This window comes from Balaenoptera physalus, assembly GCF_965194825.1.
Source record: "Balaenoptera physalus genome assembly, chromosome: 2".
Classification (NCBI taxonomy): Eukaryota; Metazoa; Chordata; class Mammalia; order Artiodactyla; family Balaenopteridae; genus Balaenoptera; species Balaenoptera physalus.
This window is the reverse complement of record NC_138883.1, coordinates 147674917-147697268: the sequence shown is the minus strand read 5'-3', so window position 1 is coordinate 147697268 and position 22352 is coordinate 147674917. Positions and strand designations below refer to the sequence as shown.

At 46.5% G+C, this 22352-nt stretch overlaps 1 long non-coding RNA gene across 2 annotated transcripts in view; it reads left to right on the top strand.

Annotated features, from left to right (window-relative positions):
• Positions 1-22352, top strand: part of LOC309654616 — a 55673-nt gene that overhangs the window by 14691 nt on the left and 18630 nt on the right. Inside the window, exon 2 of one of the 2 annotated variants that reach the window (XR_014260343.1) lies at positions 813-12316. This is a non-coding gene — a long non-coding RNA (uncharacterized lncRNA). Of the gene's footprint in view, positions 1-400; positions 12317-22352 lie in introns of those variants that run through there. The other variant, XR_014260344.1, reaches the window with a different exon arrangement.

Here is a 22352-nt window from a genome sequence, read left to right as displayed (position 1 = left end):
GTGACACAAATCTACACATGTGCAAAATGGCATAGAACTATACACACACTATACCAATGTCAATTTCCTGGTTTTGATATTGTAAGATAGTTATGCAAGATATAACCATTGGGGGAAACTGGGTGAAGGATATACCAGACCTCTTCATAATATTAATATTTTTCAACTTCCTGTGAGTCTATAATTATTTTGAAATAAAAAAATTTAAAATATTTACGTACAAGAGAAAAACAGTCTCTGACCCATCATAAATGTTTCTAAGTCTGTTGTTTATGCCTTTAGGGCCTTGGCTTTAAAAAGTTGATTAAAATTTTATTTTATAAATTCAAATTTATAACATTTTCTTATGACGGATTACAGATACAGAGATTATATTGCTGCTCTCTAATGTGTTAAAATTTGTTGTGTAATATATTTCAAATTGCATGATACTTTTTTACTATAGGTTTTTCAAAGCTGTTATTTCTGTTTAATGATATAATGAATTTACATAGTTTAAAAAGTTAGTAGTATCCCACCTCTCTCCATGTCCTTAGCTCCATTCCCCAGAGACAACTACCCTCAAATCCTCTGACTTCTTTCCCCTACATTTACCATGTCTCTAAATAATATGTTTACATGGATATTATATCATTTATCAATTATAGACATTAGTTCATGTTTTGTTGTTGTAGATGTGTACTGAACTCTCCTACAACCCTCCCATTGTTTGTCCTGGAGTTAACAACTGCCTTGTTTTTCATTTGCTTGCTTTTCTCCCTACCAATGTCTACAGGTTTTCTCATATGCTGTCTCTCCTGGTTGCTTTTTAGGACAACTGGGTACATTTTCCTGGGACTTCTCCTTATTGCACTTCTGGATTGAATCCCCTGCTTTCTGGATCCTGTGTGTTTCTCTTTCTTGTTTTACATTTGCTACCTAAACAAAAGGTGTGTAGGAGGTATAACATGTGAGGTATTGGGTATCTCAAAGTGTCTTTAATCTGCTATCCCTTGACTGATAATTTGGCTGGGAATAGACTTTTATTAGATTGAAAATGATTTTCTTGCAAAATCTTGAAGGTCCTGAGAAGGATGAAAGGAGATCTTGTGTGGGAAAGCTCTTTGCCAATGCAGTCATATAGAAATGTGTGACAGTCTTCTTTACTATATTGGTATCCTTCTTGTGGTCCACACCACATTCTATTGGGTGTATTTGAATACTTGTTTCATTTTCTCTCGTAAGCTGAGAAACGTGAAGGTATAAGCCCTTGGAAGTCAGAAGGACTCGGCCATTTCTTTGTTGCTGTATGAATTTGTATCCCCACAGTCATATGCAAGAACCATCCTGCTATTTTATTTTTGTAAATCAAATTAAATATGGCTATGAGCTCCCAGTCACCATGGTTGAGTTGTTGCCTGGAGTACCCCCTCCTTAGGGTGAGCAAGGACGGTTTACACAGACCAGAAACTTCAGCAAAGCTTGTGTTCTTCTGTCCCATATGGTCACTGTTGGAGCCTCAAGTTCAAGTCCAAATGTTTCATTCCAAGGAAGGGTGGCTCCTCTTCCTTCACGCCGAGCCAGGCTCTGAGATCTTTTGCAATAGTTCACGAGGTTTTTAGAGCTTGGGTTTCAGTCCCTGGCACCCATGGGCCACCCTGTAAAGGGTCTCGCCCCCTCCTGAGGAGCTGCATGGAGGTGGGGGCATGTTGCCGTGTCATTGGTGTGCTGTAGAAGGCTTGTACTGGCTTGTGAGAGCCGACTGTTTGCTCCTCTCTTCCCAGCTTCCTATGCAGTGACATGAAGCTGGTGGCCTGACATCAGTCACGGTGGAAATATTTACACCACAGAAATCGGTCAACAGTGCAAATCAGGACCCATCCCCACTGCCCTGAAGGCAGGTTGTTCGCTTCACCAGCATAGCACTACCCTTCCCAGCACCCCTTGGCTCCCTGTCTCAGGGAGACCTGGGTCTCTCAGAGGGTTGAGCCTCTTCCTGTCCATCCCAGAGCCCCTGCCCATGCCAGACAAGCCAGCTCTTTGTGCCCAGAGCCTAGCCTTGAGAAATTAAAAGTCTCTCTTCGTTCCCCTGGGGCAGACCTCATGGAGAGTCCTGCTGGCTCTCTTGAGAGAAGAAGGGGAGATTCCTCTCATTTTGTTTTCTGCAGCTTCCTCTTTCAGATGAGTCTGCAATCTCATAAAACACCACCAATTTGCTCATTTTAAAAATCCTGCCACATTCGAAGTCCTCTCCACAGTGCCTGGCACTGTGCTCTGATCCGAGCAGAGTGAATGGATAGTGGATGGAGGGAAGTTCAACCTTCACCGCTCACCGTCAAGTGGGCAATGCTCTTGACACCTCCCCACCTCTGCAGTGCACAGTCCCCCTGGGTCCTAGGCACCCCCCTTGCTGCAGCTCTGCCCTGACCTCTTGCCTTCTGTAGCTCTTTATGTAACCAAGTACTAAATGTTCCATCTGGGAGGCTGACTCCAAGGAATTTCTCATTTTCAGATATTTATGCTTTAAACCGAAGACCAAATATTGCTGGTTCCTGTCTCCTGTCTCTTCATGGCATCATTAGTAGTTTTCAAGAGCTGCATTCTGTAAGTGAATCTGCCAGCTTGTCACTGGTGAGTTCTAAGTTACCAGTGACACTTGAAGAAATGCCCAGAATAACTTCAGCCAGCCAGCAATACATAACCAGGGAGACAGAAGCTCAGACACATGAATTTATGGAGAACAGTGGGGATCTCATCTATAAAACCCCAGTAATAGCTGGTATCCTTCTCCAAGGAGATAAGAAAACTATTGTTGCTTCCAACTACCTTCTCAGCACTCCCGTGAGGAGGAGGACAAGCAGAAGTTAGTGCTCTCATGTTGCGTGGGGACCCTGAGACGGAGGACATTATTAAAACTTAAAGAAAATTAAGTAATATATAAGTGAGAGTCGCTTAAGTGAATATTTACAAAGGGAAGTAGTGAATCATTTATTCATCCATTCATTTATTCAGCAGGCTTCCATGAGCATCTATGTGCCAGGCTCTTTGCCAAGATGGAGACTGATACAACAGTTAATGAAACAGGACTCCACTCTCAAAGAGCCCTTATTCTGGTAGAAGAAGCAGACAGTTAAGCAAATTATTTCAGTGTTATATGCGCAAGGCCGCCATGTACAGTTGTTCAGGTGCTTCACTGCACAAACGTGCTCAGCTGAAGGGGCAAGTAGGACCTGAAATCTAGTCCTTGGTCTGCTTGCTGGGCCTTTACCCTGGTGAGGAGCTGGGTCTGCCTGAAGAAGGGGTACTTTTTCCTAGTGGTGAAAAACATATATAGGTAAGCCCTGGTCTGGCCACAGGACCCTAGCCCCACATTTTTATAGCATTATCTTCTGTAAACCATTCCAGATGCTAATCATAAATAGATGTCCTGATAATCAACAGCAGCCACCTGATCTGGGTTCTAGATTTTACTCTGTCTACATTTTACCCTGTCCCTGTGCTTCTTCTCCTCTCTGGACCTCAGTCTCCTCTCTGCAGTGTAGGGGTGGGCAGGATGGGTGTAAAGACCCTTCTTGCATCAACAGTCTAGGTGAGTACCGTTCCTTGCAGAGCACCTGCCAGGCGATGGTTCCTGCGTTTACACCTGGGGGCTGGATACAGGCAGAGAGAAATGTCAGTAAAGGCAGGGTATTCTAAAGGGGGACCTCTGCTAACACGAGTCTGGGACTTGAAACAAGACAGAAGGGCTGCCTGAGGTCAAGTGTCCAAAGGGTGGACTAGCTCATGCCCTGGTGCTGGAAGCCATCCTGGTGGCAGGGCGACTGGAAGTGTAGGCCAGTTAGAAGGCTTGAGGGGTGGTGACTGGCAGATAGAGATCAGCAGGTGGCCTGGGGCAGACTCCAGCTTGTGGGTTCCAGAGGCTTCCTGATTTTTTCAGCAGGGCAAAGGTCAGACTAAGAAGTCGGCATCAAAGCAGGGACTGGGTCAGCACGGACACAGGGGCCCCGGGGACATTCAGCCCAGCGTTCCCTGAATCTGTCTAACAACGATGGGTCTCACAGGGGTCGGGTACCAGCTGTGCCTGCCAGGACCCAAAGTGGCCAAGGACAGAAGGGAGGGATGGGAAATGCCCATGACTGAGGCAGAGAGAGTGTGGTGTTGTGAGCAGACACCTGAGCTCAAACCCCAGCCCTAGCACTCTGCAGTTGGGTGACTTTTTGGACAAATTATTGTTTTTAAAAAATATTTATTTATTTCTTTTGGTTGCACCGGGTCTTAGTTGTGGCATGCAGGATCTTTAGTTGCAGCACGTGGACTCTTAGTTGCAGCATGTGGGGTCTAGTTCCCTGACCGGGGGTCGAATCTGGCCCCCTGTGTTGGGAGCGCAGAGTCTTACCCACTGGACCACCAGAGAAGTCCCTGGACAAATTATTATCCCTCTCTGAAGCTTCAGTTTCCTCATCCATAAAATGGACACGACAGTCTTGGCTTTGCACGGTGGTTGCGAGCACGAGCGGTGTTGGACATGGAGTCCTAGCACAGGGCCTGGCTCAGAGTAGATTTGTCTTAAATGACAGCTGCTATTCATCTGAGTGAGATTATGCCAGAGCACAGTACAAGCATGACTAGCGAACGGCTTTCTGCCTGGCAAAAGGGGACATTCCACCTGTCCCCCAGTTTATTAGCACGCCTCCCTCTGCCACACACCTGGATGAAGGGACACAACGTCTAGCTTCTGTGACTCCTTCCTTTACGAGAAAGAATTCTAAGCGAGCCCATCACCAGGTTTGTCTTCTAAAGACTGTGACAAGCTGTATCCAGGGTAGCTGGAGATGGGATTTCTATTTTGGTTGTCAACAGTATCAAATAGATACTTGGAGCAGGCTGTCAAATCAGAATTGGACAGAGAGGACAGGAGATTCGTGCTGAGGCAGGAATCTCAGAGCTTTGTGAGGGGCACATTCAGAACACCGCTGTGCACCAGCACGTCCGGGGGTCGACAAAACCGACACTCTGGGACTTTCCGAAAGAGAGTGACTTTAATGACAAGAGAGAACACGTGGCTGTCACAGTGATCAGAACCTTGGGAGGAATGAAGCCCAGTCCCGTACCCTGTACCGTGTAGAAAGCCTCTCTCATTTGATTCTCCTGCCAACCCCGTGGGGGAGATGTTGCCCCTATTCTATAGACAGAGAAACTGAGGCTCAGAGAGGATGATAATAGACAAGTCAGGGCAGTACAGTGAGGAAGGGGTGACACCAGGACCCGAACCCAGGAACCTGCTGCTAATGGTGGGATCGTTTCTACAGAGACACATTGTGAAACCCTGGGGTCTGCGTCTTGCAAAGTTTCAGCTGTGGGGGAACAAAGCTAACGATGCAGGTCTGGGTTTGTCCCCTCTTTTTGTGTTTCTATTTGTTATATTTTCTATTTCTTGACCCAGTATGGGAACATTAAACCCCCATGTGCTGGCACCTCCTGAAGACTCTGCACAGCCTTCCCTGCACCCCCCAGAGGGGCTGAGACGCCTCATTATACTCTCAGAGGCCCCTGTGGTGTCCTTGGGCAACCCGCACCACAGGTGGAGTGACTTCATGCGTTGCGGAGTGATGAGTGTAATGCCTTCCTCACTGGACTTCAAGCTCCCTGAAGGCAGACCATGTCTCTCTGATTTACCCCAGTGCTTAGAGTGATGGCTGGCACACAGAGGTTGCTGAGCGAAAGATGACGGCTTCCATTCGGAAGAGGAATGGAATTTGGTCCAGAAGAGATGGGTGGCAGCCACTCCAGATGGAGAGGCGAGCCTGGGTGGGAGAAAGGTCCAGGCTGAGTGTTCACCCTATCCACACCCTCTCAGTATGGAAAGCACAGGACCTTCCACAGAGTAGGTACCATATAATGATTGATTGAAGGAAGGAGGGAAGAAAGGAAGGAAGGAAAGTCACAGCAAATTCTGTTCAGGGTTCTCTGTTCCAATTAGTTTCTTTGCATGGCTGGTTTGGGTGTTATTGGCTCAAGCGTACATGGTTTGAGGGGCAAGAATGCAGAGAACTTACAAGGGGCCCCCAGGCATTATGTATTATTTATTTATTTTCAATTTATTTATTTATTTATTTATTTTTGGCTGCGTTGGGTCTTCGTTGCTGTGCGCGGGCTTTCTCTAGTTGTGGCGAGCGGGGGCTACTTTTCATTGTGGTGCGCGGGCTTCTCATTGCGGTGGCTTCGCTTGTTGCGGAGCACAGGCTCTAGGTGCGCGGGCTTCAGTAGTTATGGCACGTGCGCTCAGTAGTTGTGGCTCACAGGCTTAGTTGCTCTGCGGCATGTGGGATCTTCCCAGACCAGGGCTCGAATCTGTGTCCCCTGCATTGGCAGGCAGATTCTTAACCACTGTGCCACCAGGGAAGCCCCCATGTATTATTTATAAATATTCCATTATCCTAATTAGGAGAACTCCTGGGCTCTGGGCCTGGGTCACTTGGGATCCCAGGGGTCAAAGATTGGACACTGGCTTAGGGGTGGGGTGGGAGGAATTGGGAGACTGGGATTGACACATACACATTATGGATACTATGTATAAAATAGACAACTGATGGGAACATACTGTATAGCACAGGAAACTCTACCTAATACACTGTGGTAACCTAAATGTGAGGGAAGTCCAAAAGGCAGGGGATATCTGTACCTGTATGGCTGATTTCATTTTGTTGTGCAGTGGAGGCTAACACAACATTGTAAAGCAACCATACTCCAATAAAAATTAATTAAAAAAAAAATTGGACACTGGCTTAGACTGATGAGAATGGTGATTGCATATCTAACCTCACCCTGTGGGGATCCGAGCTGCTTCAGACTCCTTTGCCTCCAATCTGAATTGGGCCAGTGCCTGGGGCATGGCTTGGCTGAATCTGCAGAAGGGGATCTGGGGTGATTAGACTGACATGAGGCTTCTTGAGTATATCCTGTTAGGGCAGGATGCCTTAAAGTGTGAGCAGCAAGGGAATCAGACTCTTACTGATGGTAAGGAGAATGATGAAGTGGATCAGTGCTATCAAATGTGTGACCTAGAGTAAATGGTAGGTTTTTATCCAATTCCTTTCCTGCCACAGGACCTTTGCACATGCTATTCCCATCTCTGGCCCCCCTTTCCTTTTCTCTGATGATTGGCTCCTTTTTGTCCAATTGGCCTCAGCTTATTTGTCTTTCCTTAGAGGGGCTTTCTGTGACCACTCTGTTATAAATAGAAGTCCCCATATCCCTTATTCTCTTTCTCAGCCCCTTATTTGTTGCTTTCATTATATGTATTAGAATTTGTAATCATTTTACTTATTTGTCTGTTTACTTGTATTTTCAAAAATTTATTTTCCCCAGTAGATTGTAAGCTCCATGAGGACAAGACTCATGCTTGCCTTGTCACCATTGCCTTTCCTCCTCCACCCACCCCAGTGCCTGGCAGAAAGTAGATAGCCATCAATATTGGTTCGATGTTTGGTTGATTGAATGAAAAATTATAACTGATCAAGATTGCCCTTGAACTTTGGCTTCCAGGAAATTCAGAGCTAAATTTGTAATGCAGCTTTAGTAACTGTCTAGGTCCTTAAGATGAGCATTTCTGTGTGCTTATTTTTTTTATCTGACTTCACCTCCCTCAGTGGATCTTTTTTGTATTGACCCATGTAACTGATGCTTATCATTTATGGTAAGAATCACACTTTCCCTCATGACTGAAAGCAAACATGATGTACATTGCAGGCTAGGCAACATTATCTTTGTATAATTTCCAGAAAACAGAACAGTATAAACAACAGCAATAGCGCTATGGCAAATGATGTTTTCTCTTCATCGGAACTGTCCTTCAGCAAGAACTCTCAGGTTAGGCCCTGATACCCTAGAGGCTTGGGGCCGGCAGCGGAGCCCTGTGACAAGTGAGGGTTCTGCCACGAGTGGACAAGGGCTATGGCTATTCTCCATAGAACTTTTGTGGATATTAAGAAAAGGTGCCCCTTTGGGTGGATGCAACACTGTGCAAAGGCAAAAAGGTTGGCAAATGGAGAGTTGGCTGTATTTCATACCCCCACCCCCACCCCAGCCCCTTGGTTCAATGTCTTTGTGCAGTAAGCAACCTGAACCACTGCACATGGTGGCCCTGAATGGAAAGGTCTTGAAGGCTGGGGACTGTTCCTCTTGCCTTGGTAGTTGGACCGCTTCCTTTAGGGCCTGCCCAGCAGACAGGACTTCCTATAGTCTGTCATTGCTTCTCTCAATCATATTAAAGCCTGCTCAGCCCTTTGGAAAACATGGCTGGGAGGGGACAAAGGGCATAGGCAGAAAGCAACTGTCTTTCAGATGTCTAGTATGCGCCAGCCACTGGGCCAGGTGCCGGGTATATAAAGGTGAGTACGACCTGGTTCCTTCCTCACAGTCTGATGAAAGGAACAGACAAGCAAATAAAACAGGAACAAATTCTCACAATGAAATGAGTGCAAAGATGTGGGAGCAGAGGGGAGCACATGACACTCCCACAGGAGTCATGAACAGCTTCTCACAGAACATACTCTATGACTTGGGCCTTGGAGGAGTTTCCAGGCCAGCGAAGCAAGGGAAAGGCATTCCAGGTAGGGGAAGAGCCAATGCAAAGGCACAGTGCCCTGAGTCTGTGTGATGGGGCTGAGGAACAGAGGCTGCTAAGGATGCACTAAATGTCCTTCTCCCACGCACCCAGCTCACCCATCTCAATGTCACCTTTTCTGTGATACCTTCCTTTGCTGCCCTAAGACTCTTCCTTTATGTTTCTGACGTGCACACACTCGTCTCTTGTAGCACCTGGCACCTCGTACTGCAGTCATGTACACCCCTGCTCTCTCACTAGAGCCTGAGCTCCCTGGGGGCTGGGGCAAATCCTGCTTCTCCTATGTGTCCTCTCCTCTCACACAGTGCCAGGCACAGGTCAAGGGTTGGGGAAAGGTTGTGTTAAGTGAATGAATGAACAGTGTGCCTGAAGCAGAGACAGTGCGGTGAAGCGGGTTTGAGAATGAGGCTAAAGAGAAATGCCAGATCTTGTAGTGCCATGCAAGGGGGTCTGGAAGACAGGCATCAGCAGCCATCACCCGTTTTGGCTGGAGGACGACCTCAGGGTCAGAGTCACACCTGTTCTGCAGTGGGTATTCAATCTGGCAGGCAGATTTTGGCAGTAGGACACACAGGGGGCCTCTGACCCTCTGGATCTACATAGGTGCCTGAGTGCACAGGGGAGGGTCCCAGGGAAGCGCCCCCTGGAGGTGGGAGAAGCCCAGGGCTGCCTCACTAGGGTGTCTTTGAGTCTAGATAACAAACAAACGATACTGCCTTGTATTATCTCCGTTGATAAAACGTCCAGAAGTAAGCGAGCTTTCAGGTTAATACAACTCAAAAATACAATCATATTATCGAGGTTCCTCCCATCTCTCTGCCTCAGCCTCCTCCAATCATTGTTGACCCTCATGATTCCAAGATGGTGGCAGCAGCTCCAGGAATCACCCAGGCCCATCAGTGCTCATTGGTAGAGGAGAGCCACGCCTTCCGGGAGTCTCCTTCCCAGGAGCAAAGAATCCTTTCCCAGAACTCCCTGAGCAGACCTCCCCTCACATCTCATTGGCCAGAATTGGCTCACATGCTCACTCCTACACCAATCACTAGCAAGAGACTGGGAGCTCTGTGATTGGCTTAGACTCACCACTCCAGTTTACCGGCCCTGCAGTGGGTGGTGCGGTGGAGGGTGGTTACCCAGCCACAGAGGACAGTGACCCAACTTCCAGACCTTAAGGTGGGGTGTGTGTGTGCAAGGTTGAGCAGCGACCCCTCCAGGGGGTTCAGGGAAGGGCATCCTCCAGGAAAACCTTGATCGCATTAGAGGAGAGGGTAGCATCCTAGGATGGTTCCAGAGGGCGCACGAAGAAAGGCTTCCCCTGCTGGGCTCGAGTGCTACATTAGCTGCTGGCACAGTGAGGTCCTGGCCCTGCTGGGGGCTTGATGTCTTAGCAGTCTGGGCATCGAGGGGGCAGGTGTGGCTGAGGCCTGGTCTGTAGGAGGGAGGCGGTGAGGGCGCGGGAAACTGCACAGCCTGTTTCAAACACTCAGCCCACACACCACACACGCGCATACCCATACACGCACACAGCCTTGCCGTTTACAATCGTAAACTCCTCCTCTTTGCCCAAGCAACGAAGGAAAGGCCCTGGCTCTTATTCAGAGAGATACAGAGGAGTTAACTGTATCTTACTACCCTTTTGACATCTTCAACTGGACGTCTCAAAATCCCCCAGTGCCCACCCGCTGGAATAGCTGGGGACTGACTGGGCCCCTCTTTCTCCATGCTGGTCTTTCCAGCAGGGTGGCAGGGCGTTTTACATGACGGCTAGCTTCCAAGAGGACAAAAGAGTAGAAGCTACAAGCTTTTTAAAGTCTGGGCTCAGAAGTCCTGGAATATCCCTTCCCCCCCTTCCCCCCACCCCCTGGTCAAAGCAAGGCATAAGGCCAGCCCAGAATCAAAGGAGAGGAGAAATAGACTTCATCTCTTGATGGGAGGAATGGCGTGTGCACACAAGGATGAGACGGACTGTTGGTGACCGTCTTGGAAAACAAAAGCTCTTTATACAGAATTGGTGAGCAGGAGGGCAGGGGCTCAAGCCTATGCCTGTATAATGCCAAGTCCACATCTCCACATCCCCGATCAGATCATGGACTTTTCCAGCTGGGAATGACTCTTGAGATCACGCAGTGGCCCACAACCCTCAATGTCTTAACCTGGGGTTCCTCAGAAGCAGACCCTGAGGCCCAATTTGAGTATCAGTGGCTTATTTGGGAAGAAGCCCTGATAGGTAAGTGGAGGAGTAAGATGGGGAAAGGATGGGAACCATTAAATAAACAGATGACATTGTGGCGACTAGAGCTCAATCTTTCTGGGGGACTTCTGGGAAGTGGTGTGGAATGCCCCTAAGGGGCAGGAAGCTGGGGTATTCATCCTCCCATTGCCTACTCTGGTGCCTAGATCTCATCCCAGGCTCATGGAACTGGCGCTTGAGTTCCTTTTTGGGCTGGTTCAGGACACCTTCATTCACTCCCAGTTCTAGAGGCTTCTTATTGGCTAGAGAGGCCATACTGGTTCTTACCCTGGAGCCACATGCCACCAGCTGACTGAGCTCTTTAGCAGATGATAAAACTCCAGACTTTTCCAGGATAACAAGTAGTTCCTTCTGCTTGTATCCCTGGGCTGTCCTTGCCTGGCTGTAAGATCTATAATTAGAACTTGTGGTAGACTGGAACTTTGGTGGCTGCCAAAGAACTATGCCTCCCAGTACAGTAAGTCCCCTACATACGAATGAGTTCTATTCCGAAAGCACATTCGTAAGTCCAATTTGTTCATAAGTCCAACAAAGTTAGCCTAGGTACCCAACTAACACAATCGGCTATATAGTACTGTACCGTAATAGGTTTAAAATACTTTTCACACAAATACTACATAAGAAACAAAGAAACACACACACAAAATAAAGAAAACATTTTGACTCTTACAACACAGTACCTTGAGAAGTACAGCAGTACAGTACAACAGCTGGCATACAGGGGCTGGATCGAGTGAACAGGGAAGAAGAGTTACTGACTGGAGGGGGGAGAGGAGGTGGGAGATGGTAGAGCTGAAGGATCGTCAGCAATAGGAGATGGAGGGCAAGCTGCAACATCACTCACACCTGACGTGGATGGCACAGGTTCTGGTTCCTTGCTGGATTCAGTTCTATCTACCCTCTTGAAAAAAACGATCCAGTGATGTCTGGGTAGCAGCTCTTTTTTTCTCATCATAGATGACGCGGTAGCACTGGATTGCATTCTGAATGGCTGCTGCAACCTTTGTATACCGTTCTGCGTTCAGGTCCTGTGCCTCAAAAAGTAACGGTGCCTCCTCAAATACAGAAAATCCCCTTGCCATTTCCTGTGTCGTGAATCTCTTTGGTTCTTCAGTTACTTCTTCCTCTTGTCTCTCTTTGTCCTTTCTCTGGGCACATTCGCATCTTTGAAAGTTTGCAACTTGAAGGTTCATACGTAGGAGACTTACTGTACTCATATCCTGGTGTGGTCCCCTCCCACATCGATTCTGAGCTTGGTTATGTGACTTGCTTTAGCCAGTGGGACATCAGCAACTGTGGTGCACACAGAGGCTTGATAAGTAAATGCTTTTCTTCTTGCAGTCCAGCTGCAATGTTGTAAGGAAGTCCAAGCCATCCTGCTGGAGAGAGAGATCATATGAAGAAAACAACACATGGAGAGAGAAAAAAGCCACCCAGCGTAGCACTGGGCCATTGGACAGGTGAGTGAGGCCTTTTTGTACTTTCCTACTCAGCCCAGTCACCAATGCAAGGATAGCACATGAGCAAAAGAACCACCCACCTATGCTGTGTCTGAATCCCTGACCCTCAGAATCTCAAGCAAACAAAGACGTTTTTGTTTTATGCCACTAAGATTTGGCGTAAAACTTAGTGGCGTACCATACCACATACCATAAGCATCTCTGTAGCTCCTGAAATTTACTGACTCTGTACCCCCTTCCTCTGTAAGTCGAGGGGATAGTAACCCAAAGACACTCAACACCCAGCTCGAGGAAGTGGGAAATGAGGGCAACCAACACCGCCTGTTTCTGGGCTTGATAGGAGTGGCAGAGAGGTAAGTGCCTCTCCCCTATCCAAATTAAGATCATCAACTAAATAAATTCCCCCCAACTGATGAATGTACCCAGTTCAAATTTTATTAATAAAACCTAATTTGTTTTCCCAATTTTATGGATTAAATTCCCCAGTTCTGTTATTTATTCCCACCACCTTTTCTTCTTGAATCACAAAATAAATGTCAATTTCAAAAGTTAGATGGTGAATATTCATCTCTCTCCCGAGAATATTGTGGGTGGGAAGCTTTCTTCCTGATTTAGAAGGGGAAAAAAACCACAATTTAAATATGAAGTATACATAAAGGAAAAAGAAATGGGAAAATTATTATAAAATAGTCTTTTTTTCTTTTATTCCCTTTTTATCCCCATTGCCCACTCTCATTACCTTCTTCCCCACAGGAGACCATTCTAGTGTATTTAATGTGTATTGCTTTATATGTATGCGTCTTGTAAACGTGCGCCATTGTTGGGTACATATGTATTTTTAATTGTTGTTACTGGTGTTATGTTGTTATAAAGCCCATTGTTTCTTTCTTGTTTTCACTCGCTCTGTGTTTCTAAGATCTATCTATGTAGTTATATGAACAACTGACCTTTCGATTTTAACTGCTGTAGAACGTTCCATGATGTGCATCCGCCACACTCCACCTTTTCATTCTGCCAGGGATGGACACCTTGATGGCCTCCAACCCCTGGCCACGTTAAACAACGCCATACTAAGCATCCTTGTTCATGTCCCTTTACAGACTTGATAAAACAAATGTTCACGCATTTTATTCACAAATTGCCGTGTGTGTCCACATGCCTTTAAATTAGGGGCAAAAAGAATCCAGTAAACATACAGATTTATAAAGCTGAATTTAGATTTCCTAAATTCTTTCTTTATTTTCATAATGAAAATGTTCAAAAAGCTGTTAACATTATGACTTTGAAAACATAAAGAATCACTTTTTTTTTAATTTATTTTTTATTTTTTTGGCCACACCGCCAGCTTACAGCATCTTAGTTCCCCGACCAGGGACTGAACCTGGGCCTCCTGCAGTGGAAGCGTGGAGTCCTAACCATTGGACCGCCCGGGAAGTCCAACAAAGAATCACTTTAGAAACAAATTATTTCCTAATTAGTAATAGCCTGTGAAGGAAAAAAAAGCACATTAAAAAAATGAAATCTGTTGTATTCATTTAAAGCAAACACACACTCACGGTAAAATCTCCCAAGGTTTGTAGAGTGAGTCCATTTTTTTCCAGTTGAGCAGTATTACAATTTGTTGGAAGGGCTGCTAAATCACGAGCAAATGGATGAGACAGGTGCATGTGGTCTCTGTTTCTGCACAGCCTGCTTCTGCGACAACAGCGTTCTTGTTCTCTTTTCAATTTTAACTCCTACTTGAAAGGGAATAAAGACACAGACCTACTAGAGAATGGACTTGAGGATATGGGGAAGGGGAAGGGTAAGCTGTGACAAAGTGAGAGAGTGGCATGGACATATCTACACTACCAAACGTAAAATAGATAGCTAGTGGGAAGCAGCCGCATAGCACAGGGAGATCAGCTCAGTGCTTTGTGACCACGTAGAGGGGTGGGATAGGGAGGGTGGGAGGGAGGGAGACGCAAGAGGGAAGAGATATGGGAACATATGTATATGTATAACTGATTCACTTTGTTATAAAGCAGAAACTAACACACCATTGTAAAGCAATTATACTCCAATAAAGATGTTAAAAAATAAAAAAACAAGAAGGGAAAAAGTCAGACACATCTCTAGATGCAGCATGGGTCTCAACCTGCCCTCTTTCCCTCTGGGAAGTTACAACTCTTACACTGTGAATATCTCTTACATGTCAAAATGTCCAACCAATTCAAAAGATGGATTTTTCAATAGACTCTTCCACCTTGTCCAGGCCTGACGTTTTTGGTCCATGTTCCCCTTCGGATCTGGTATCTCTCTACTTAGTGGCAGTTCACAGCCCAAGCTGGAGACCTGCTTGCTTGTGAGTTGGTGGCCATTCCCTGGTCATCTCCATGGGTGGGCAGTTTTTTCCCTTAAGTTTAGCAGGTCTCTGTTTGTTCTGGGACCCAGCTCCATCTCTCTTAAAGGAGTCCAGTGGGGCAAGGGACTTGCATATCTTGAATCCGTCTCTCTGAATGAATCCTTCTCCAGCTCCCCTTTGGACATGGAGCCTTTGTGACTCCTGCAGTTACCGACTTAGGCAAAAATAGCTTTTTGGAGGTTCCTGAGCCCTCCATAATTGCTGGGAGAGTGAATAATCTAAGCTGTGGTTTGGTCACCCCTCCTGCCTCTCAATGCACGTGAAGACCCTCGAATCCTCTTTTAAACAGATGTGCAAGAATAGTCAGGAAACTTCAGGGATGGTTAATAAAGAAGGAAGCTTTCCCACCCAGATACTAAAGTGCATCAAGCTGTGACAGCTGAAACCGTTTAGAACTGACACACAGAATGGTACATGAGTAGAATGGAAGAGAAAGTCTCGACATAGAGCAAGAACCTGGAAGAATTTAGCATGTGAAGATGACAGCATCTCAGACCAGTGATGAAAGATTGGGTGATACAAGACACAGTGTTAGGAGTCCTGGTTAATCATTTTTTGGGGAAAAAAAGTTAGATCCCTACCTCACACCAGAATATGAAACATCTAAATGTTAAAAAAAGAAAGAGGGGGCTTCCCTGATGGCGCAGTAGTTAAGAATCCACCTGCCAACGCAGGGGACACGGGTTTGAACCCTAGTCCGGGAAGATCCCACATGCCACAGAGCAATAAAGCCCGTGCGCCACAACTACTGAGCCTGCGCTCTAGAGCCCGCGAGCCACAACTACTGAAGCCCACGTGCCTAGAGCCCGTGCTCTGCAACAAGAGAAGCCGCTGCAATGAGGAGCCCGTGCACCACAACAAAGAGTAGCCCCCACTCACCACAACTAGAGAAAGCCCACGCGCAGCAACAAAGATCCAATGCAGCCAAAAATAAATAATAAAATAAAATAAATAAATTTATTTTTTTTTAAAAAAAGAAAGAGGGTAGGAGAAAGAAGTCATCAGTAGATTAGAGAATACTGGCGACTATTTATACAACCTCAGAATAAGGAAGGTTCTATAAGCACAGCAACAAAGGCAAACACCATACAGGAAATATTGATTGATTTCCCCAAAAGCAAAAAGGAGACATTTTTCTGTCTATAAACCCATCAAAAACAAAACTTAAAGGCAAAATAAAACTGGGGGAAATATTTATAGCATATATGCCAAGTTGTTAATATCAGTATATTAAGAATTGTCACAGACCAATAGGAATACAGATGAGACGGATGCTGAGCCCCAGAGAAGGCACCATTGCTTGAGGAAAGTTGCCAGCGGCCTGCTAATATGTTGATCACATCAGACCCCTTCTTCGCCTAAAGGGACAGCAATCTGTGCTTTTTAGATTTTTACCTACGGCAGATAAGGGTTTGCCTGCCCTGTCTACAGTGTGTCTGCCAGCACTCCCGTCTGTGGACTGGCAAAACTGACGTGATATTCTGAATAACTTGGGCTCCACGTGAGTGACTCATCTTTTGGAAAAAAGGAGGGCTGACAGTGGCACACACAGTGGGTTCCACTGGTCTTCCTCCACACGCCATCGGCCGGAAGGAGCCAGCCTAATGTAACAGTGGAGCGCTCTGTCCAAGTCTTAGCCAAAGTGCCGGCTCTGGGACAACACCCTGCAGAGCCGGCAGGGCGAGCTCCAGGATGCAACATGAACCGATGAGCTGTTTGCAGAGCTGTGTCGCCAGTAGCTAGAATCCACAGGTCTGGGAGGAAAGGAGAGGCTGCTATTTTCTTTCTTTGTGGCTTCGATGGTTGTTGACACTGTCATTGCCATTACCTTTATAATGACTGTCATTCCTTGTTTTTACGAGTGCCAGAGCCAGCACTGCAGCCTGTGCGTCCCCTTCCTCCTAGGTAGCGCTGGGGTGCTGCAGCATGGCAGGGGGTCTCGCCACCACACTTAGCACCAGAATTCAGATCCGTGTTGCCCCCCGCCCAGTGAGAGATCCAACTCCAGAATCCCAGCCTGAGGGCCTGCTTCCTAGGGCTACTTCTGGTGCCAAACATCCTAGTTTGGGTTCCCCACCAAGCAAACTCTTGAGACTAGACTGTGAGAGTGAGTAGTGAATCTGGGAGTGATTCCAGGAAACACCAGCAGGGGAGCGGGAAGGTGAGACAGGGAAGGGAAGGGGGTCCATACGGTGTGTGTTAATGACCACAGGTCACCACTGTGGGCAGTGGGAGATGATGTGGAACGTGCCTCGGAATTGCTCCAGTCTCACTGGAGGGGCCACATGGCTGGGGTAGTTATCTACCCACTCCTATTCATCACTAGTCAAGACTGTCCCTAAGGTGCCCGCTCCTCAGAGCCTCTGACCTTCTTGGAGAGTGAGCTGAACATGTTCCCCCAGCCTTTGGGCGGGGAGTCTCTGGGGCTGGAGGTTAGAAGCCGCCCAAGTACACGGGACGGTGATTGTTAAGGTGATATGACATGTCTGACTTGGGGTGTGTGTAATTGACCCTAATGACCATGAGGTACTGGGGCTGCTGCTATACTGGGGGACAGTGGGGATCAGGTCTGGAGCCCAGAGAATTCACTGGAGTTTCATAATGTTTCCAAGCCTGGTGATAATGGTGAGTGGGGAGTTTCAGTGACCATAATCCCACCAGGGCAAGGCAGTTAAGGGCTCAGACCCTTCAGTGAAGAGCTGGGTCACCCCAACAGGTAGGCAGCATAGACCAGCGTGCTGGCTGAGGGTGAGGGAAATCTAGATTGACTGGTAGAGGAGGAGGATTATGGCTTCAGGACCAACTGCATTATATCTTGGGAGAGACCGTGGTTGGCCACCACCTTGAAGGGGTCTCTGTGAGGAAGTGACCTTGCTGGAGGATTTGTGTGGATCTGAGTGGTACGGGGGGGCAACCTGGATGCTATGCCCGTCGTGTATCACTTCAGATCTTCTCAGCCTCAACTCCTACTCCATCCCCGCTGTGGCGGGCAGTTCCACACTGGCTTGACCAGTTTCACGAAGGTACAACCTGAAGGCTCCTTTCCTGCGACCCGTGCCAATGCGTCTTGCTTCCTGCCTCAGGCCCAGGAAACCCAAGGATCGTGCTCAGGACTCATACATGTGTAACCTGGATGATCAAGGCAAGTTGACTCTCATGATCAGTGGGGGACAGAGCCAACGGATACAGGCTTCTTTGATCTCCAGGGAAGATCGTTCTGGATGCATTTCATTGGCTCCTCAGAAAGCTCCATGGGACTGAGCACTGTTGCCCACATAGGTGGCCAGCTTGATAACACATCCTTGGATCAGCTCTCCCCTCTTCCCCATTTTACTTCCACTGTCCTTCACTTCTGTTTCTTGGGATTAATTCCCAAATAGACTATCTTCATGGAAGCTTTGGGGGGAATCCAGGCTAAGATACTTAAGGTCCCGTGCACTTATGGAATTAAGCTTCCATTATAAGTCATTTCTGTGTTCCTTCCTTTTATTCATATGAATCTGATTGATGAATGGTTACAACATCAAAACTCAATATCTTCCCAAACTCCTCCCCAGACCTCAGGCAAGCTGTCCACTTTGCGGCTCCATCATTGTTTACCCTGACATTCCTCTGCATTCCTCTGGGTGTTCTCAATATCATTACATAGAGCGGTGATCCTCCAGCGAGGGAAAATAGTGCTAGTTTATCGTTGGCAGTTAATTCTCTGTGTGACTTTGACATTTCTGCCTGTCTTACAAGCCGAGGCTTCTCTGTTTGCTCCAGACTGTTGTTTTTCAATGATATCTACACAGTGAATGGCCTTGGAAGATAAAGACTGTGTTTGCCTCTGGAGCAAAGGGCAGGCATGTTTACTGCCAATTAAAAAAGATTCGGGTTCCCTAAGCTCAGGGTTCCTGTCCTCAAATGCAGGTGTCACTTGGCATTCTTTCTGTCACCTAGACCTCTTTATGTCATCCTGTGGAAGCAAAAAATCCAACCAAGCAAAAACCCCCACTGTCTCTCTGGCTATCGCTATTACTATGAGTCCCAAAGTCCTTTGCTCTGGCCCAGGAGACCTGTGTCTTGTGCCAGCATCCATGGAACGGTGACAGGCTAACTTGGTAGATTGCAAGTAGGATAAAATCTTAGACAGTTCTTCACGGTTCTTGATATGTGCTGTTTTAGTCTTTACCGAGACCCTAAATCCACCTAGTTAAACTCCCACTGTGTTCTTCCCTCAGCCTTCTGTTGTTGCAAGAATTCCTTTAGCGGTCACTCAGCCACTTCTTATTGAGGCCCTTCTGTGCTCCTGGCCCTCTTCTAAGGCCAGGGCGAAATGAAACAGACAAAATCCTCACCCCCTTTTGACTTACATTCTAGTGAAGCACTCATCTGTGCTATTGGCTTTCTCTCTTTGTTTTGTCCGTCTCTCTCTCTCTAGATAATGTGAACCTAAATTCACCAACGATACTGATTCTATTCTTTCTTCTAACTTTGAGACCAACCATTCCCTCCTCCAGTGAAACGGGTTTCTTTGCTGAATTTCCTCTCACATCAGTATGCCAGCTCCTCCCATTCTGAAAGCGAGATCCTAGATTCTGTTCCTTACTCAGCCACCAGCTCTGTGACCTCGGACATGTCCCTTTCGCTTTCACAAGTCCTCAGGTCCTAATGGGTGCAATGACTTGTATCCTGCTGAGTCGCTGGAGGGGCTGGAGGAGGCCCTGTGTGTACAATCACCACATCTCTGTGCAACACACGGGGACCCTTCAGTCGCTCTCCCCATCCCAACCCTAGTCCAGTCCTCAGTAAGGACTGGTTAGAGAGACGGAACCCAAGCGCTTCTAATTTTCAAGGTTTCTCTCATTTCTGACTCACGGTTGCTCAGACCTCATGTTGTGTCTGCCCTCCTTTTCCACCCTGATTTCCACAGTCTGCTCAGCTTATTCCTCCCATAATATGGTGCAAAACCTAACAACTCCACACACAGAACATGGCTTCCTGCACTGAGCAGCAGCTCCAGACACTTCATCACCAAGTAGATTAGAATAACACTAACTTTTGCTACCATAGCAACTGCTGTTGGTTGCGCAATAGCCGACTTTTCAAAGCTACTTAAAAATGCGCAAACTATTTTGCATAAAGTGGCTTTACATCACCAAGAGTAGTGGCTTTCCTTTCCCCACGAGAGTCTTCTTTAAGAAATTAAAAATTTTCCCCCTTAGAAGAATTTCAGAATTTAGTTTTAAAAGAACCATTTTAAACCAAAGTTTTGCCAGTAGTTTCTTCATGCCCTTGTAAAGGCAAATACAAATTAAAAATAAGAGGCTTACTCCTCCCTGTTGAAGCAAGAGGAGACTTCTCCCCTTCCCTTTTCTTAGAGCATTTACTTTGGAAACTTGTAATTGTTCCTCTGTCTCTTTGAAATGTATGCAAATCTTTTTGAAAAGCTAAATAAGCCTCTTGCCAGGTTTATGAGCAGGAATGTCTTTCTCAAGGACCTGGGAACCATCTCTCTGAAATGCCAGCCTTGAGGAAGATGGTGCCCTTATCTCCCTGTTTCTCTGGGAGGGCAGAAGCCGCCAAGCTGCAAAACTACCTCCTGTCATAAAGGTAGGAGAAGTTAATTTTTCCTTTGGATAAATCCAGTTAGCTGACACAGGTGGTTACCCCAACTACCAAGTGAATTCATCTTAAGTTAAGATGAATTATGTGTGACCAATGATGCTGTCAAGTCTTTTTTACTTGAGGGCTAGTTACTGTTTATCTTCAGACCATGTATGTAATTGGTTGTATCTGCTCGGCTGTATAAAAGGACGAGATTCCTTTCTGTCTTTGCCATCTCCTAGCGGATTGCCTGAGAGGCGCATCACATTCTGGTTTAATGCTTATTCAATAATAAAATTGTTTTCTTTCTTTTCTTCCTTGATGGAGAGGTTTTCTGAGTTGGGAGGAGAATTTGTTTTTAATTCTATTTCCCCAACGCCCACCAGAACCAAACATTTAAAACAGCACTCATGGAGGATATCATTATGGTGTTTTGTTAAAAGCTCTGGTGGAAGTTGCCAGCGAATTATAGGAGGAGAAGGAAACTGTATCCAGCTTTCCCTTCATTTACTCTGCCCCAAGGAAGGTGAGACTTCCATTAACAATCAGCCCTGGAAGCGGTCCTCCGGCAACAGCCTTGGGAGATTCTGGAGTTCCGGACCAGATAATAGTGGAGGGTCTTTTCCTTTGCCTTTTTAGGGAAACAAAGAATCAACACCTAGACCTGAGATGTTAATTCTGCAACCCATCTCACAAGTTAGGGAACACCTAGGTACTGGTCACAACTCCAGGGGGCGCCATCCCCACTGTCGCCTGTGTGGATGACACCCCTGGGGTCTTGCGGTGCCAGCCTGCATCTCTCTATATTGTGGCCATGTCCCTTAAAGAGTTTATTTCAGAAACCCTGTGTTCAGTTCATCTATAACCACCTACTGCCACTGCCTGAGAAGGATCCAGGGAGAAGTCCAGACAGAAAACTCCAACATCCCAAGAATTGATTCTGCTTCTTTTGTCTCCAGCTGACATTTTTCTTCTCTTCTTTCCTTCCTTTCTTTTCCTAACCTCTCTCTAGTAGAATACAAGATCTTTAAGAGCAGCAACTTCATCTTCCTGTTGACTCCTGAACCCCCAGCATGCAGCAGTGCTTGGAATGCAATAGACCCTCAACAGGCGAGACCAGCGCACTTGTTTTCTTGTTTCCTTGGTTGCCATTTAGCACTATCTTCTCAAAGTTTTGAAAGAGACTTCTGTATTTCTGAGCTCAGCTTCCTGCCTGGCCTCCAAGCGCCTCAGATATTTCAGGTGGAGTCTTTTCACATTGAGCTGTTGGTCCATTCTGACTTTTATAAACACTGAATAGTATTACATTAAATCTTTGAAAAAAAAATCTAATCTAAGGTAATCTCATGTTTCAGATTTCCCACGTTTCCCACTTTTCAGATGTCTCCTGGTGGAAGCATCTTTTCTCAAGCTTTGGGAAACTTGATGACCTGTGACATTATGGAACCAGGAACTTAAGCCAGTGAGGCTTTTCCCAAGGGACGTACTGAGAACTGAGCTGCCCTGAGCTGTTGACATTTAGACAAAAGGCAGAGAAGGGGCGGCAAGGAGAGTCCAGAAGCAGGGATATGCACCTGGGCTGATGTCAGAGCCTGGCCCAGACCCCAAGTTACAGGCCTGCCCAAAGACTGGAGAGAGTGGGGTTGAGATGTTTTGAACATACAGGATTGCATTCCAAATGCATCCTCAAGCAAGAGAAGTAAGTTGCCAGAAGCTCATATTAGGAAGCAAAAGAACTTCAAAAAGCTATAATACTGTGGGGGAATTTTAAACATTCACATTTCCTAAACTAGTCTTTCTTCTGAGAAATGACTTGTCTTTCAAAACCATATGGCAGGAGCACACTCAATGTATAATAAAATCCTTGGTTTTGGTAATTATGATGAAGCTGTTGCAGTGTTAAATGATGCCACCTGATGGATTGTGAACACGCAAGTGCCACAATCAGCAGTAGCTGGGAGTTTATTATTTTTAACAATCTCTGAAGGCCTGAGAAGGAATGAAGCAAGTGCCAACGGTTGCTCTTGGCCAGCTTATGGCTCA